General features: G+C 39.9%; 1 protein-coding gene across 13 annotated transcripts in view; it reads left to right on the top strand.

Moving 5' to 3' along the window:
- Positions 1–15,163, top strand: part of nlgn1 (neuroligin 1) — a 668,343-nt gene that overhangs the window by 60,438 nt on the left and 592,742 nt on the right. For 5 of the 13 annotated variants that reach the window (XM_087993589.1, XM_043702217.2, XM_043702215.2 and 2 more), the window contains exon 1: positions 5,995–6,377. The exons of 1 other annotated variant lie outside the window; for it this stretch is intronic. The gene's annotated coding sequence lies outside the window, so the exon portion shown is untranslated. Of the gene's footprint in view, positions 1–5,992; positions 6,466–15,163 lie in introns of those variants that run through there. 7 more of the 13 variants (XM_043702216.2, XM_043702214.2, XM_043702213.2 and 4 more) reach the window with 6 other exon arrangements.

Genomic DNA, 15,163 nt, shown 5'->3' with positions numbered 1-15,163 from the left:
ATAACTAAACAAAAATAACAGAATATCAAGCAAATGTTACATCCTTTTTCTTTTTGCATTTCCATCGATGAATTACATTACAGTATTTCTACCAGGATGAGACAAAACTCTTCCAAAAAAATATTGCATACCAAAGAATTCATACGTTCCTAGACTCTTGTGGTGCAGTCATGGTGTCCCTACCTCTGAGCCAAGAAACATGGGTTCAAGTCTTATCTGCTCCAGAAATATGTCAGAAAACATCTCAACAGATTGATTAGAATATATCTAAAAGCATCTGCCCATATGCACAGGAGATAGAGAAGTTAGCCATTTCATTTATTTCTCCTTATCATTTAAAAACTTCTTTACTATTCAATTTAAAAAAAAGAACAATTGTCAACATTAACAGCTTGATTTTTTTTTCTGCATATGAATCTAATGATTAATACTAGACTGGCAGAATTTAATTGTCTGTTGCAAGTACTGCCATCTTCAGCATCCAGGTGTGTTGGTCCTTTAGGGGCCTACATGGTCGAATGTGTAAGAGAGTAACCACCTTCTGATCTAACAATGAAAGCCTTGTAGAGTAAACAAGATGTCATTTATTGCCTCTTTGCAACTATTTACCAGTTGTAAGAATAGGTTCAACTTACTACAAACACTGTTTGGAGAACCTAACCTTAGGTCCATCTGTCATGAGATTCTACTTTACTTTCTCAGCAAGTCCTTGTGACATCATCACAGTGTGTCATGCTTATCAATCTCATATTAACCCTTCCAAACACATCCAGACTCATACATTGTCAGGTAACAGTTACCTACTCAAGGAAGCTTTTCCTTTGAAGTGACTTTTAACAATTTATAATATGCTTCAGTGAAATCATTCTCACTTTCATTATTTCTACTCCATCAAACAAACTAAATTTGCTTCATTGCTCATGCAGCTGGTCAAACTTGTCTTCCATTTCTGGACAGTATTTACACAATTCATGATTTAATTCAAGAATTCGAATTGGGTTCTCATTGAAGATTATCAGTCATAACTGCCCACTTTCTTACGTTCATATTTATCCATGTTTTGTCATATTGTTTATTGCAGTTTGATGTTCTGGAATTTTGGAACACAGTTTTTAACAGAATTACTTTAGTGACTACATGCTGATATGACATTTTATTTCAAGACAATCTGAATAAAGCAATGTGCAATGATAGGAGTATTAAAGAAAGAAAATAGGTCATTGAATATAAAAAAAAGTAAGCAATTTGGTCAATCATATTTGTCCTATTTATTACTTAGTTAGATCTATGTTAATCTGATTTATCTAGTTCCTCATAAATTTCTAACCCTATGCCAGTTTGTTTTTAAATGATGTTTTAACTTGTGTCTGAAAGCATTGTGATTAAGGTCCATTCTTCGAAAAATAAGCAGAAACTGATGGGAAATACTGTATACATATGTTCAATCAACCTCAGTCAAGGGAAAAGGCAGATCTCAGGCATGTACTTTGCATTTTACATTGATTTTCATATTTTGTAGATTTTCTGAATGTTTTTACATTATTACATTTGATTATTCTACACGTGACAATAAGAATAAGCTATTTTTGTGAATGATGGCTGCGTATTTTCTTTAACTCAATTCTTGTATATAAAAAATGTTATGAATTACATTCCCTATTCAAACTGCGGCCTAATCAATCAATGTCTTAAATAAATTCAACATAATCTCTTTGTTTTGAAACAAAGGAATGTTAAATATAAAAACACGTTTTTCTGGCATTTTCTTCCTAACATCGATGACTGTATTCTATTCCGAGATATCTCTCGTTCCCCAACCACATTTAATTTAAGTATATTTCTAATTTGAGTTTTCTTTCATTTTATTTCACAAAATGTGCTGCATAAAAGTTTTCTGCATTGATCCTGACTTGCCTTGTAGCCGGTCACTTTGCTAACTTTCCATTATCTTTCTGCAATCTTTGTTATTTTTTTTCTTGCAGTTTTCCAGGCATTCGAAGCATTGTGAAAGCCTTCAATTATTCCTATCATGTTCATTTTGAAATTAAAAACAAAACTCGTCTCAAATACAGATCCAGAGAAAACACTGGAGTAAAACAAAGAACTGCAGATGCTGGAGATCTGAAACAAACAAAAAGACAGAAATTGCTAGGGAAATTCAACCATAGCTCTGGCAGCATCTGTGGAGAGAAAACAGAATTAATGTTTTGAGTCCAGTGACTCTTCTTCAGACGACCTCTCACAGGGGTTAACACAGTTTTCTCTCATCAGATGCAGCCAGATATAGAGTCATAGAGATGTATAGCATGGAAACAGACCCTTCGGTCCAACCCGTCCATGCCGACCACATATAGAAAACTGGCTAACCGGTCGAAGGCAGAGAGTGGTGGTAGATGGTAAATATTCAGCCTGGAGCCCAGTTACAAGTGGAGTTCCGCAGGGATCAGTTCTGGGTCCTCTGCTGTTTGTAATTTTTATTAATGACTTAGATGAGGGAGTCGAAGGGTGGGTCAGTAAATTTGCAGATGATACGAAGATAGGTGGAGTTGTGGACAGTGAGGAGGGCTGTTGTCGGCTGCAGAGGGACTTAGATATGATGCAGAGCTGGGCTGAGGAGTGGCAGATGGAGTTCAACCCTGCCAAATGTGAGGTTGTCCATTTTGGAAGAACAAATAAGAATGCGGAATACAGGGTTAATGGTAGGGTTCTTAGTCAGGTGGAGGAACAGAGGGATCTTGGGGTCTATGTACATAGATCTTTGAAGGTTGCCACTCAGGTGGATAGAGTTTGTAAGAAGGCCTATGGAGTATTATCGTTCATTAGCAGAGGGATTGAATTCAAGAGTCGTGAAGTGATGTTGCAGCTGTACAGGACTTTGGTTAGGCCACAGTTGGAGTACTGTGTGCAGTTCTGGTCGCCTCACTTTAGGAAAGATGTGGAAGCTTTGGAGAGGGTGCAGAGAAGATTTACCAGGATGTTGCCTGGAATGGAGAGGAAGTCGTACGAGGATAGGTTGAGAGTTCTCGGCCTTTTCTCGTTGGAACGGCGAAGGATGAGGGGTGACTTGATAGAGGTTTATAAGATGATCAGAGGAATAGATAGAGTAGACAGTCAGAAACTTTTTCCCCGGGTACAACAGAGTGTTACAAGGGGACATAAATTTAAGGTGAAGGGTGGAAGGTATAGGGGAGATGTCAGGGGTGGGTTCTTTACCCAGAGAGTGGTGGGGGCATGGAATGCGCTGCCCGTGGGAGTGGTAGAGTCGGAATCATTGGCGACCTTTAAGCGGCATTTGGATAGGTACATGGATGGGTACTTAATCTAGGTTAGAAGTTCGGCACAACATCGTGGGCCGAAGGGCCTGTTCTGTGCTGTATTGTTCTATGTTCTATGTTCTATGTTCTATATCCCAACCCCATATCCCAGCACCCTGCCCAAATCCCTCCAAACCGTTCCTATTCATATACCCATCCAAATTCCATACACATACCACCCTCTGTATGAAAACGTTGCCCCTTAGGTCTCTTTTAGATCTTTCCCCTCTCACCCTAAACCTATGCCCTCTAGTTCTGGACTTCCCAACCCCAGGGAAAAGACTTTGCCTATTTACCCTATCCATGCCCCGCATAATTTTGTAAACCTCTATAAGGTCACCCCTCAGACTCCGACGCTCCAGGGAAAACAGCCCCAGCCTATTCAGCCTCTCCCTACAGCTCAAATCCTCCAACCCTGGCAACATTCTTGTAAATCCTTTCTGAACCCTTTCAAGTTTCACAACATCTTTCCGATAGGAAGGAGACCAAAATTGCGCGCAATACTTCAACAGTGGCCTAACCAATGTGCTGTACAGCCGCAACATGACCTCCCAACTCCTGTACTCAATACTCTGACCAATAAAGGAAAGCATACCAAACGCCTTCTTCACTATCCTATCTACCTGCGACTCCACTTTCAAGGAGCTATGAACCTGCACTCCAAGGTCTCTTTGTTCAGCAACACTCCCTAGGACCTTACCACTAAATGTATAAGTCCTGCTAGGATTTGCTTTCCCAAAATGCAGCACCTCGCATTTATCTGAATTAAACTCCACCTGCCATTTCTCTGCCCATCGGGTCAATATCCTATTGTAATCTGAGGTAACCCTCTTCGCTGTCCATTACACCTCACAATTTGGTATCATCTGAAAACTTACTAACTGTACCTCTTATGCTCACATCCAAATCATTTATGTAAATGACAAAACGTAGAGGACCCAGCACCGATCCTTGTGGCACTCCACTGGTCACAGGCCACAGAAAAACTACCCTCCACCACCAGCCTCTGTTTTCTACCTTTGAGCCAGTTCTTTATCCAAGTGGCTAGTTTTCCCTGAATTCCGTGAGATCTAACCTTGCTAATCAATCTCACATGGGGGTCCTTGTCGAACGCCTTACGGAAGTCCATATAGATCACATCTACTGCTCTTTGTTACTTCCTCAGAAAACTCAATCACGTTTGTGAGACATGATTTCCCACGCACTATGCTTCACCTAACCACTTTCCATCTCACTGTACTAACCGAGAATTCCCTTCACTCAGGTTAATGAAGTAGGGAAACAGTTTTCTGAATATATTCAGCTATTGTTAACTAATCTGTTCAGACATATGAGATACTTCCAGTCAGGTAGGACTTGAACCCAAGGCTTATGGCTCAAGAGTTAGTGTCACCACCACTAGCCACAAGAACCCTAAAAGCAATAGTCATTATTAGTTAACCAACCATTTATTTTAGACATTTTATGACACTTCTCCAAAGCAGGTGGAACTTGAATCCGGACCTTCTGATACAGAAGGAGGGTGCTATCACTATGTCACAAGATTTGCAAAATGATATTTGAGAGACTTCCCCTCTACATTTGTGGATATTTTTAATCAGTCTGTTCAGGCACATTATGACATATGCCTGGGGTATACATGGGACTCAAACCCATCCATTTGGCCCATAGGTCAGGCCATCACTCTGTCACAAGAGCCCTTTTATTATCCTTACGTTTTGCAAAATGCCTTCTATAATCAGCTCCCTTATGTTTTAGCCAGCTTTAATCCTGTCATTTAAAAAAAAAGAACACTTAAAAATAGCAACAGATAAATGTCAATCCTTCTCTGAAAGATGGTCAACAATTTGAAAATGTCACTAGGCCTCAGTTCTACCTTTATTTCTAAAACTTTGCACATTTCTTATAATCACATCAGTTTCACCAAATGCTCTCCTCCTTTCTATTTTCTTACTAAGTTGGGTAATTTTCCTGCTCTTTGAATTTGGCTCTATATACTAAGATACCTCCTTCTCTAATTACCAAGTTTATTAATTTCATTGTCATTAATCTTCACTCCTCTCCCATATATTCAAAGATTTGGGACATAATGTTAATATAACCCACCCTACCATGAGATTGACAGGTTTTGATTAGATAAAGTTTCACACAGCCAATTTTTGCTTCCATTCACTTAATTTGATATAACTAACTTATGTTAAAATTAGCCCCTTAATCCTCCTTCACATACAAATTGAAGTTCACATTGCATCTTTAAATAACCATAGACCGAAAGTATCAGTTTGACTTACCTAAACCCTGCTTGTACATTCATTTTACTGGCTATATATCAAACTGTGGACTGATCTATTCAATCTGCTACTTGTCGCCGAGTGTGGAATACCACTTTTTAGCCCCAACTCCCATATGTCCAAGTTAGCAACAAGTGCAGGCCATTCGGCCCATTGAATTACTCCGCCATTTAATAGTCTCAGTGCATTTTGTGTCTTTTTTATTCAAAAAAAGTTTGCGTCTCAATTTTCAGGGCGGGCTGTATCTTTTAAAAAGACAAACCACGTGTTTTTAGATCTAATGATTCAAAGAAGATCACCAAGATTCCAGTATGGTGCTGCAAAAAAACACGAAGGTAAAATAGAAAATGGCAGAGTAGGAAGGTGCAAGTTATTCAGTTGCCGCTAGGTGAATCTGTGTGCCGTTTTGAAGTGCAGCCGAACGGGAAAACCTGTGTCAAAAAGCTCATCACGAAAAACAGATCTCGAGGCTCTTAGCGAAATGCATCCGATCTGTGAAAGGTTTACAGCGCAAATGTCTTAATTTCTTTCGGATCTTCTATGTTGAAGATGGAAACCTCTGGGGAAGTCAGCAAAAATGAGGTTTACCGGAATCTGAATTGTTGTGGTTAGGATTACCCCGCCGAGATAGTTGTACGATTGCTGGGTTTTAATGGTGGTGGATGGGGAAACTATTACAAATTGGAGAAATGTTGGTATGTAGCCTCTCAACAGCAGTAAGCGGGATCGTTTCGCATCTGAAATCGCCGAATGCATCGTGTCGTCGATTGGGGTGAGAAGGGGAAAAGCAAGAACGATTCTTCAAATCGCATGTTTTTTTTAATCGTGTACGTGAATAGCTAACAAATGCCAACCGTTTGGTAAGCGCAGGGATTGTAGCTTGGAGCTTTGGTACTGGTAAATAATTTTGGTTTATAATTTTGAGCATACGTGGCATACGGATAATATCCAATAGATACAATATTATTTACAATACTTTTAAAAATTGATTTAGGGGCTATGTGATCGGAAACGCTTGTTTACAGAAAACGGTTGTCAAGTGTTGCATTTTCGACTCAAAAATGTTAAAATGTCATTTTTTGTGCTTTTATCTTATACGTTGGTTTGTAATGTCAGTGTCTTATACTGATTGATCAAATATTTTTGTTATTCAGTATAAATTGTAGAAAAGCTTTTGAGTGTATCATTGGCAGAACGAAAACAATTTTCAGCAGCTTTAATTAAGATAAACCGTACAAATTACTTGATATTAATTGACACATAATTAAAGAGTTGAGCTTTCATTAAATACCTAAGTAGGGCATGATGTCAGAAATTCATCTGATCTCCAGAATAATTGTACAAAATCAAATTACGGACTAATGTAGTTTTAATTCTACCTTATTTTAGATTTGCATGTTGTTTGATATGAATTTCCATTATGTTCAGTATTTTGGTTTGGAAATAACAAACGTTTACATAGCTTTAAAAGAGCTACGTAAACATTTGTTATCAACAACAAAACCAATACTCCTGATGTTCTGATTGCTGTGAAATATGGCATTTTTTGCAAGAAAACAGGGTATCTGGTAGCTCTCCTTAACTGAATGTACATATCTTTTAAAATCCAGTAAAGATACACCAAAAGTACATGTTTTGTCATTTTAAGATATATCAAAACTAAATTTCTTTCGTCTTTAAAGCTCCCAAAGCAAAAATACTGCTTTAGTGTTCTTGGGTAATATCAATCTGTGCTGTCACAGAATACATTAAAATACTAGCGTTTTCGCCGATAACGCCAAAGAAAATAAGTTGATCGACCATGGATTAATGAGTAGCTCATTATTTTTCGAGAAAGTGTTAAATGTTGTTAGTCGACTTCAATTGATCGTAAATGTCTTTATTAAAAGTGATAGAAATTGTTCTATTGCTCGATGTAAAAATCGGGACAATGTTTTAGACCATAAAATCGACGCTCGTATTTAAAAGCTTTATTATATCACTGATCTCGGCGAGTTATTTATTCTAATGCATATGCTTTAGAATTCGGTCCAATTCTATGACTACTCTCCATTGAACAATGCTACTTAACTGCAGGCAACAAGCATGAGATTTAAACTCAGAATACTATTGCAAAATATTAAGTTGAAGTTGTGGAGTAGTTTTCGTATTGCTACCGGATTTATTCTTGGGATTTATTAAAATTTGGTTTCACTTGATACTTGTAGTTTTTAAAAGTATTTAGAAATCCTATTGGTAAACTTATAAATGCAATCGAAGGTTCAGAAAATAGCTTTAATAGTCACAAAGCATCTCCAGTGGCGCGGCATGTTGGCTCAGTAGTTAGCACTGCTGCCTCAGCACCACGGATCCCGGTTCGCTTCCACCCTCGGGCGACTACCTATGTGGAGTTTCCTCATTGGATGCTCAGGTTTCATAGTCCAAAATATGCACATTAGTTGGATTGCTTATGGGAAATGCAGGGTTATAGGGATAGGATCGAGGAGTGGGTCCGAATGGGACGCTTTTCGGAGGGTTGTGTGTCCTCGATGGGCCGTATGATAGGCTTCTGGATTAGTGGTGCTGGAAGAGCACAGCAGTCAGGCAGCATCCAAGGAGCAGCGAAATCGACGTTTCGGGCAAAAGCCCTTCATCAGGAATAAAGGCAGTGAGCCTGAAGCATGGAGAGATAAGCTAGAGGAGGGTGGGGAGAAAGTAGCATAGAGTACAATGGGTGAGTGGGGGAGGGGATGAAGGTGATAGGTCAGGGAGGAGAGGGTGGAGTGGATAGGTGGAAAAGGAGATAGGCAGGTAGGACAAGTCCGGACAAGTCATGGGGACATGAGCTGAGCTGGAAGTTTGGAACTAGGGTGAGGTGGGGGGAAGGGGAAATGAGGAAACTGTTGAAGTCCACATTGATGCCCTGGGGTTGAAGTTTCCGAGGCGGAAGATGAGGCATTCTTCCTCCAGGCATCTGGTGGTGAGGGAGCGGCGGTAAAGGAGGCCCAGGACCTCCATGTCCTCGGCAGAGTGGGAGGGGGAGTTGAAATGTTGGGCCACGGGGTGGTGTGGTTGATTGGTGCGGGTGTCCCGGAGATGTTCCCTAAAGCGCTCTGCTAGGAGGCGCCCAATCTCCCCAATGTAGAGGAGACCGGATCGGGAGCAACAGATACAATAAATGATATTAGTGGATGTGTAAGTAAAACTTTGATGGATGTGGAAGGCTCCTTTAGGGCCTTGGATAGAGGTGAGGGAGGAGGTGTGTGCGCAGGTTTTTCAGTTCCTGCGGTGGTAGGGGAAAGTGCCAGGATGGGAGGGTGGGTTGTAGGGGGCGCGTGGACCTGACCAGGTAGTCCCAGAGGGAATGGTCTTTCTGGAAGGCGGAAAGGGGTGGGGAGGGAAATATATTCCTGGTGGTGGGGTCGTTTTGGAGGTGGAGGAAATGTCGGCGGATGATTTGGTTTATGCGAAGGTTGGTAGGGTGGAAGGTGAGCACCAGGGGCATTCTGTCCTTGTCTTGCAAGGATGCCTGCCTTGAAGAAGTTTTCCTCCTCTCTCTACAAGAATCTCAGGGAGTCCGTCTCCCACTGCAACTCCCAGGTCATTTCCTCTGCCCTGAAACATCCGTGATACCTGGTCAGGTCCACGCCCCCCTACAACCCACCCTCCCATCCTGGCCACCGCAGGAACTGTAAAACCTGCGCACACACCTCCTCCCTCACCTCTATCCAAGGCCCTAAAGGAGCCTTCCACATCCATCAAAGTTTTACTTGCACATCCACTAATATCATTTATTGTATCCGTTGCTCCCGATCCGGTCTCCTCTACATTGGGGAGACCGGACGCCTCCTAGCAGAGCGCTTTAGGGAACATCTCCGGGATACCCGCACCAATCAACCATACCACCCCGTGGCCCAACATTTCAACTCCCCCTCCCCCTCTGCCGAAGACATGGAGGTCCTGGGCCTCCTTCACCACCGCTCCCTCACCACCAGACGCCTGGAGGAAGAACGCCTCATCTTCCGCCTTGGAACACTTCAACCCCAGGGCATCAATGTGGACTTCAACAGTTTCCTCATTTCCCCTTTCCCCGACCTCACCCTAGTTCCAAACTTCCAGCTCAGCATTGTCCCCATGACTTGTCCGGACTTGTCCTACCTGCCTATCTCCTTTTCCACCTATCCACTCCACCCTCTCCTCCCTGACCTATCACCTTCATCCCCTCCCCCACTCACCCATTGTACTCTATGCTACTTTCTCCCCACCCCCACCCTCCTCTAGCTTATCTCTCCATGCTTCAGGCTCACTGCCTTTATTCCTGATGAAGGGCTTTTGCCCGAAACGTCAATTTCGAAGCTACTTGGATGCTGCCTGAACTGCTGTGCTCTTCCAGCACCACTAATCCAGAATCTGGTTTCCAGCATCTGCAGTCATTGTTTTTACCCCGAATGATAGGCTTGTATACTATAGGGGTTCTATGGTTACTGTATATTCCTAGTCTTTAATGGTTATTTGAAATATTGAGTACTTTGTTGCTGATAGTGAACTTGTGTGATTGCTTGATTTATTTTTGACCCGTCGAAATTCAGAAGCTTCGTTTACCTTTTTTGTGGGGGTGTTTATGAAGTCTCCTTGAAAGGTCAAGGAATGGCATGTTAGAATGAAGCTGAAACCAGACTGTTCTGCTGCTGTTTGTGGATTGTAAACTGAGAAGCTCAGTAGGTTTAGCAGCACGTGTAGAGAGAGGAACCAGAGTTAATGTATTGAGTCCAGTGGCCCCTCAAAAAACCTTGAAATTCTGCTGCTGTATCTGACTAAGCTCTGCTGAAGGGTCACTGACTTGAGAAGTCTTGAAACTCTTGTTTGTTTTCACTCTACAGATATTGCCAGACTTGCTGAGTTTCTCCAGCACTTTATTTTTACTTCTGATTTCCAGCATCTGTAATTTTTACTTTTTTTGCTTATTGATCATTTTGCTTTTTGACTGAAGATGCAAACATTTTTTGACAAAGCTGGTCATAAGTTATCTCAAACTCAAGTACTTTGACCTTGTGGTTTTTTGCTGTTACTTTGAATACGTCTGCCTGTTCTGGCAGTCTTGTATTTATTTCTCTTTCTCACCTCTTGTCTCATTTCACATGTAACCTCTATTCTTCCCTCTTATTTTGTTGTAGTAGTAACAGAAACAATAATCTCAACCACTTAGATTCTACAATCATTTCCAGTTTCTCCAGTGATATTTTGCAATAGGAATGACCTAGGTCAGGAACCAGGTGAAATTAAAGGGGTGTGGTGTTGAATGCGAGTCCCCTATCCTAAGTACATTGTATTCTTGTTACCCTATTAGTAAGTGGTGTTCAATGCATGGAATATTGATTGACCAGTTAAAGGAGGGTGGTATGCAGTAATCATGAAACTGCCTTGCTTATTTTTGCTTGATTCTATGATATTGTATGGCATCCAGTGTTATATTGAATATCCCAAGGATGACTCACTCCTAAATGTATACTCCAGTGCCTTTTAATAGGTATATCTGTTGGTTGGATAGGATGCACCCAAAAATGACTGGCCAGAGGACTCTGGGATGTTTGGCTGACAACATGGACTTATTTAATGCCTGTAACATTCAAAAGAATTTCACAGTGCTTCATGAGCATTTTAGAACAAAATGACATGAAATCACATGAATATATTGGGCCAGATTAGAAAAAAGTTGATGAAGTAGGTTTTAAGGAATATCAGAAAAGAAGAGATGAAGGGAATTTCAGAGCTTAGCTCTCAGTAACTGATGGTACAGCCACAAAGGTGGAGCGATTAAAACTAGGGATGCTTCAAGTCAGAATTTGATAAGTACAGATATTTCTGAGGACAGTAGAGCTGGGAAAAGTTACTGAGCTAGGGAGCTGCAAGGCCAAGAAAGGATTTGAAAACAATGATGAGAATTTCAAAATCAAAAGTAATAGTTATTTCAAGCCATTGTTTGGAGAGTCTTGGTTGACAGGTGTCAACCAAGAGGGACTTTCCAGATTCATCAGGTCTGGGTGTCCCATGATGTAACTAGGATTAGGTTGATGCTGGTGGTGTATCTTGCTTTATACTTGTAACTTTTTAATTCTAACAGCTCAATACAACCAAGTAGCTTGCCGACCCATTTCCAAAGACAAACGTGAATGAAATACATTGGTGTTGATCTGGAATCCACGTAGGCTGGGCTAGCTAAAGGCAGTAGATTTGTTTCTCTAAAGGATAGTGGTGATCTACATGCCTTTTTAAATTTCATACTCCCCATTACTGATACAGTTTGGTTTATTCAAGATTTATTTAACAAACTCATTTAAATACAATTTGAATTTACTCTGGAGCATTCATCCATGCCTCTGAATTATCAGCCCTTTAATGCTTGAAGTCTGTTTTACTATTCTTTCTGAACTTTGACATTTGCAAATGTTTAAATAATGTGTTCAATACCCAAATTCAAGTCATGTGTATCAAAAGGATCTGTCCAAAATCAACCCACTAGAAAGGTCTTTCCAGCTTGAAAATCAACTATTAACCAACTATCTGTTTGTAACCCATTTAGCTAAATTCATATCCATTCAACCGTTGACTATGTAATTGCATGGCCTTTAACTTTGCAAGTAAACCAATAGTTTGCACTTTTATCAAATGCCTTTTGGACATACATATAAACAATACTAAATTCAGTAGCCCCAATCTTTATCAATTAACTCAACCAAACTGGTCAAACAATATTGGCTGTTATTATAGCAATGATGATTTGAAATTTAATACACAATGCTGGAGAAACTCAGCAGGTTGAGCAGCATGTGTAGAGAGAGAAATAAAGCTAATTATGTGACTTCCTCAGATTCTGAATTCAGGTTAAGAATTTCAGAGCCTAAAATTTATCCCACGTTTTTCCAATGAAAATTCATATTTTTCCTCAGATGAATGGAATTGGGTTTCTGAAGGTTTCTCTAATTTTGTCAGGAGTGTAAAATTTTGCCTTTGTTAAGGCTTCGTAAATCTAACCATGAGATCCAAGGCTACTGCAGTTTTCATTCTTGGTTTTTACAGTCACCTTTGGACTCCTCATCTCAGTCAGACTAGATAAGGTTTTTACGTTGAGCATTTCATCCTTTAAACTGCTTCACCTTTATTTTTTTACCTAATTTAATTTATTTACTATTTGTTCTTTCACTGTGATATTTGCAGCATTCTCTTTGTTCAACATAGATGCACCATACTCATTAAATAGTTTGGCCATGTCCTCTGCTTGCATAAGATCTCCTAGCATGCCTTACCCTTTCTTGTGTTTGTAGAAGACTTGTATTCTCTTTTATGATCCCCTAATTTCTCCTCATTTACTGCATCGGCCCTCTGTCATCTTTTTCAGATACCCACTGTACCTTTTGTATATTCAACTTACTTCATTATTGTTTTATGAGTCTGATATTTATAGTAAGCAGCCTTTTACTGTTTCATTCTAATCTTTAACTTAAGTCATCCAGGAAGGCTGACTGTTGATTCCCTCTCTTTGCTCCTTGTGGGAATGTATCTTGTATATACGCAAACTATTTGAATAATGCCCACCATGCATTCCTTTTTATCTGCAAATGAGGATACTTTGCTCTCAGTTAATGATATTGTGATCACTGTTTCTTAAATGCGGTCCCTCTGAAACTTGCTTGAGTTGCAGCACTTTGTTCCTCAGAGCTAGATCAAGCACTGCTTCCTTTACACATTCCTGTAGAAATTTGAGGAATTCTCCCCTCTCTTTACCTTTTGAAGGCTATTTTTCTAAATACAAAATAAATAATTAACATTCTTTATGAACAATACTGTAAAGCTTTTGGATCTTTCTATATATTGCAAATAAAAATAATTTCTAAAGTTCTGTTTGCTAGTCATATGAATATGGGACAGTAAGTTTCTTAGTGATTCTTTTAAAAGATTTTGAATAGAATTTTTCAAATTCATGTGTTGAAGTTATTGTGAAAAGAAACACTAAGATGCACAATGGGTACAAATAGTGGAAATTTGCTGTGGTGATTGCTTCCTTTGAGGGCAAGGGTAGTTTTATGGATTTGGAGGGCTTGTCACATGATTTTTATTACACTGGCACAATTTTTCAAAATCACTTAGTACTGAACATCATTCATTTTTGAATTTCTTTGCTCGTTGGAATTGGTTTATTTAATTTCAGGCAAATAGCAATTGAAGAGAATAATAAAACAAGCTTGGCAGGATTTTGATAAAAGTAGAGATGCTCGGAGACTGATAGGCAAAGTTAAAATTGGGGAAAATAAGGAAATGAAAGTGACATTAAATAGATACTTTGCATTTGTCATCATGATAGAAATATTCCCAAAACAGTGGTAAATCAAAAGGTCTAGTGAAAATGAGGATTTTGAGTACATAATGTCCCTAGTACTTTCATCTTTAGTAATAATCTGAAATTGTTGACAAATCTCCTGCATCTAACAGAGTGCATGCTAGAGTTGTAGAGTTCGATACATAGCGAATATAATTTGATCTTCCATCATTTCCTAGATTCTAATATAGCTCCCATAGTTTGGAAGATAGTAAATATAATTTTTTTTTTAAGAAACAGAGGGGATTTGGTAGCTGTAGGCCAGTTAACAGCACAGTATAGTACAATAAGTGTAATTTAACCATGTTCAGAAATCTATTTTTCTGAACATGGTTAAATTACAATTACATACTCACTATGATTAAGCACAGTCAACATGGATTTATGAAAAGGAGGACGTGTTGACAACTTATCGTTTTAGAAGATGTGAAGATTGCAGCGGCAACCCAGCAAGTCTGAGTCTGTAGCGCACCTCCCAAGACTTGGGCAAAGTGGGCCACCCGCCTTCACCGCACTCACCAAATCATTTAAAATAGTTTTTACTTAATGTAATTTGTTGCTCAGTACTGAATTTAAACAATCTAATCTCCTGTAAAAATGACTAAAGGGAAGGGAGCTCGCAGTTCTCAGCAGGCAGGAACCCCTCCCCCACCCTTCCCAGCTGCAGCAGAGGCATCCAAAGCCGCCCCGGGGGACTTACCTACGGTGGCGAGCCTCATGGAAATAATCTCCAAACTTGACGCGAAGATCGACGCCTTCATCGAAGAGTCCCTGAGCAGATAAAAGCTATAAAAGTACGACCGAGACATCGAGGAAATCAAGCGCTGAGTCAGGGGCGGGGGCAAGGATATGGTGCTCACTGTTAACTCTAACTCTGTAGTATATTTGAATTTTCTTCATCCTATCGTGGGGTGTCTGGGTCAAGGGTGGGGCACTGGTTGGGAGAGGATATGATGGGCTTTTGGAAAGGAAGTGATGCCCCCCTGGGAACAAGGGGAAGAATCTCCATTTAAATATGTTTTTTATATATTTTTAAATTTAGAAATAGTTTCTTATTATATTGATGTGAGTGTATTAAAGAGCATTTAGTTTTGTGAATTTTATATGCTCTATGCTCGGGATGTTTTGGATAGGGTTTCTTCTCCTGTGGGGTCTCAGACTTGCACGGACAATTATGGTTAATCAGTCATTTAAATGGTGCACCT

The sequence above is a fragment of the Chiloscyllium plagiosum genome, unplaced genomic scaffold (genome assembly GCF_037043375.1).
Source record: "Chiloscyllium plagiosum isolate Xiang-an unplaced genomic scaffold, Cpla_swu_hap1 HiC_scaffold_13, whole genome shotgun sequence".
Lineage (NCBI taxonomy): Eukaryota > Metazoa > Chordata > Chondrichthyes > Orectolobiformes > Hemiscylliidae > Chiloscyllium > Chiloscyllium plagiosum.
The sequence above is the reverse complement of the archived record's forward strand: the minus strand, read 5'-3'. Positions and strand labels throughout refer to the sequence as shown.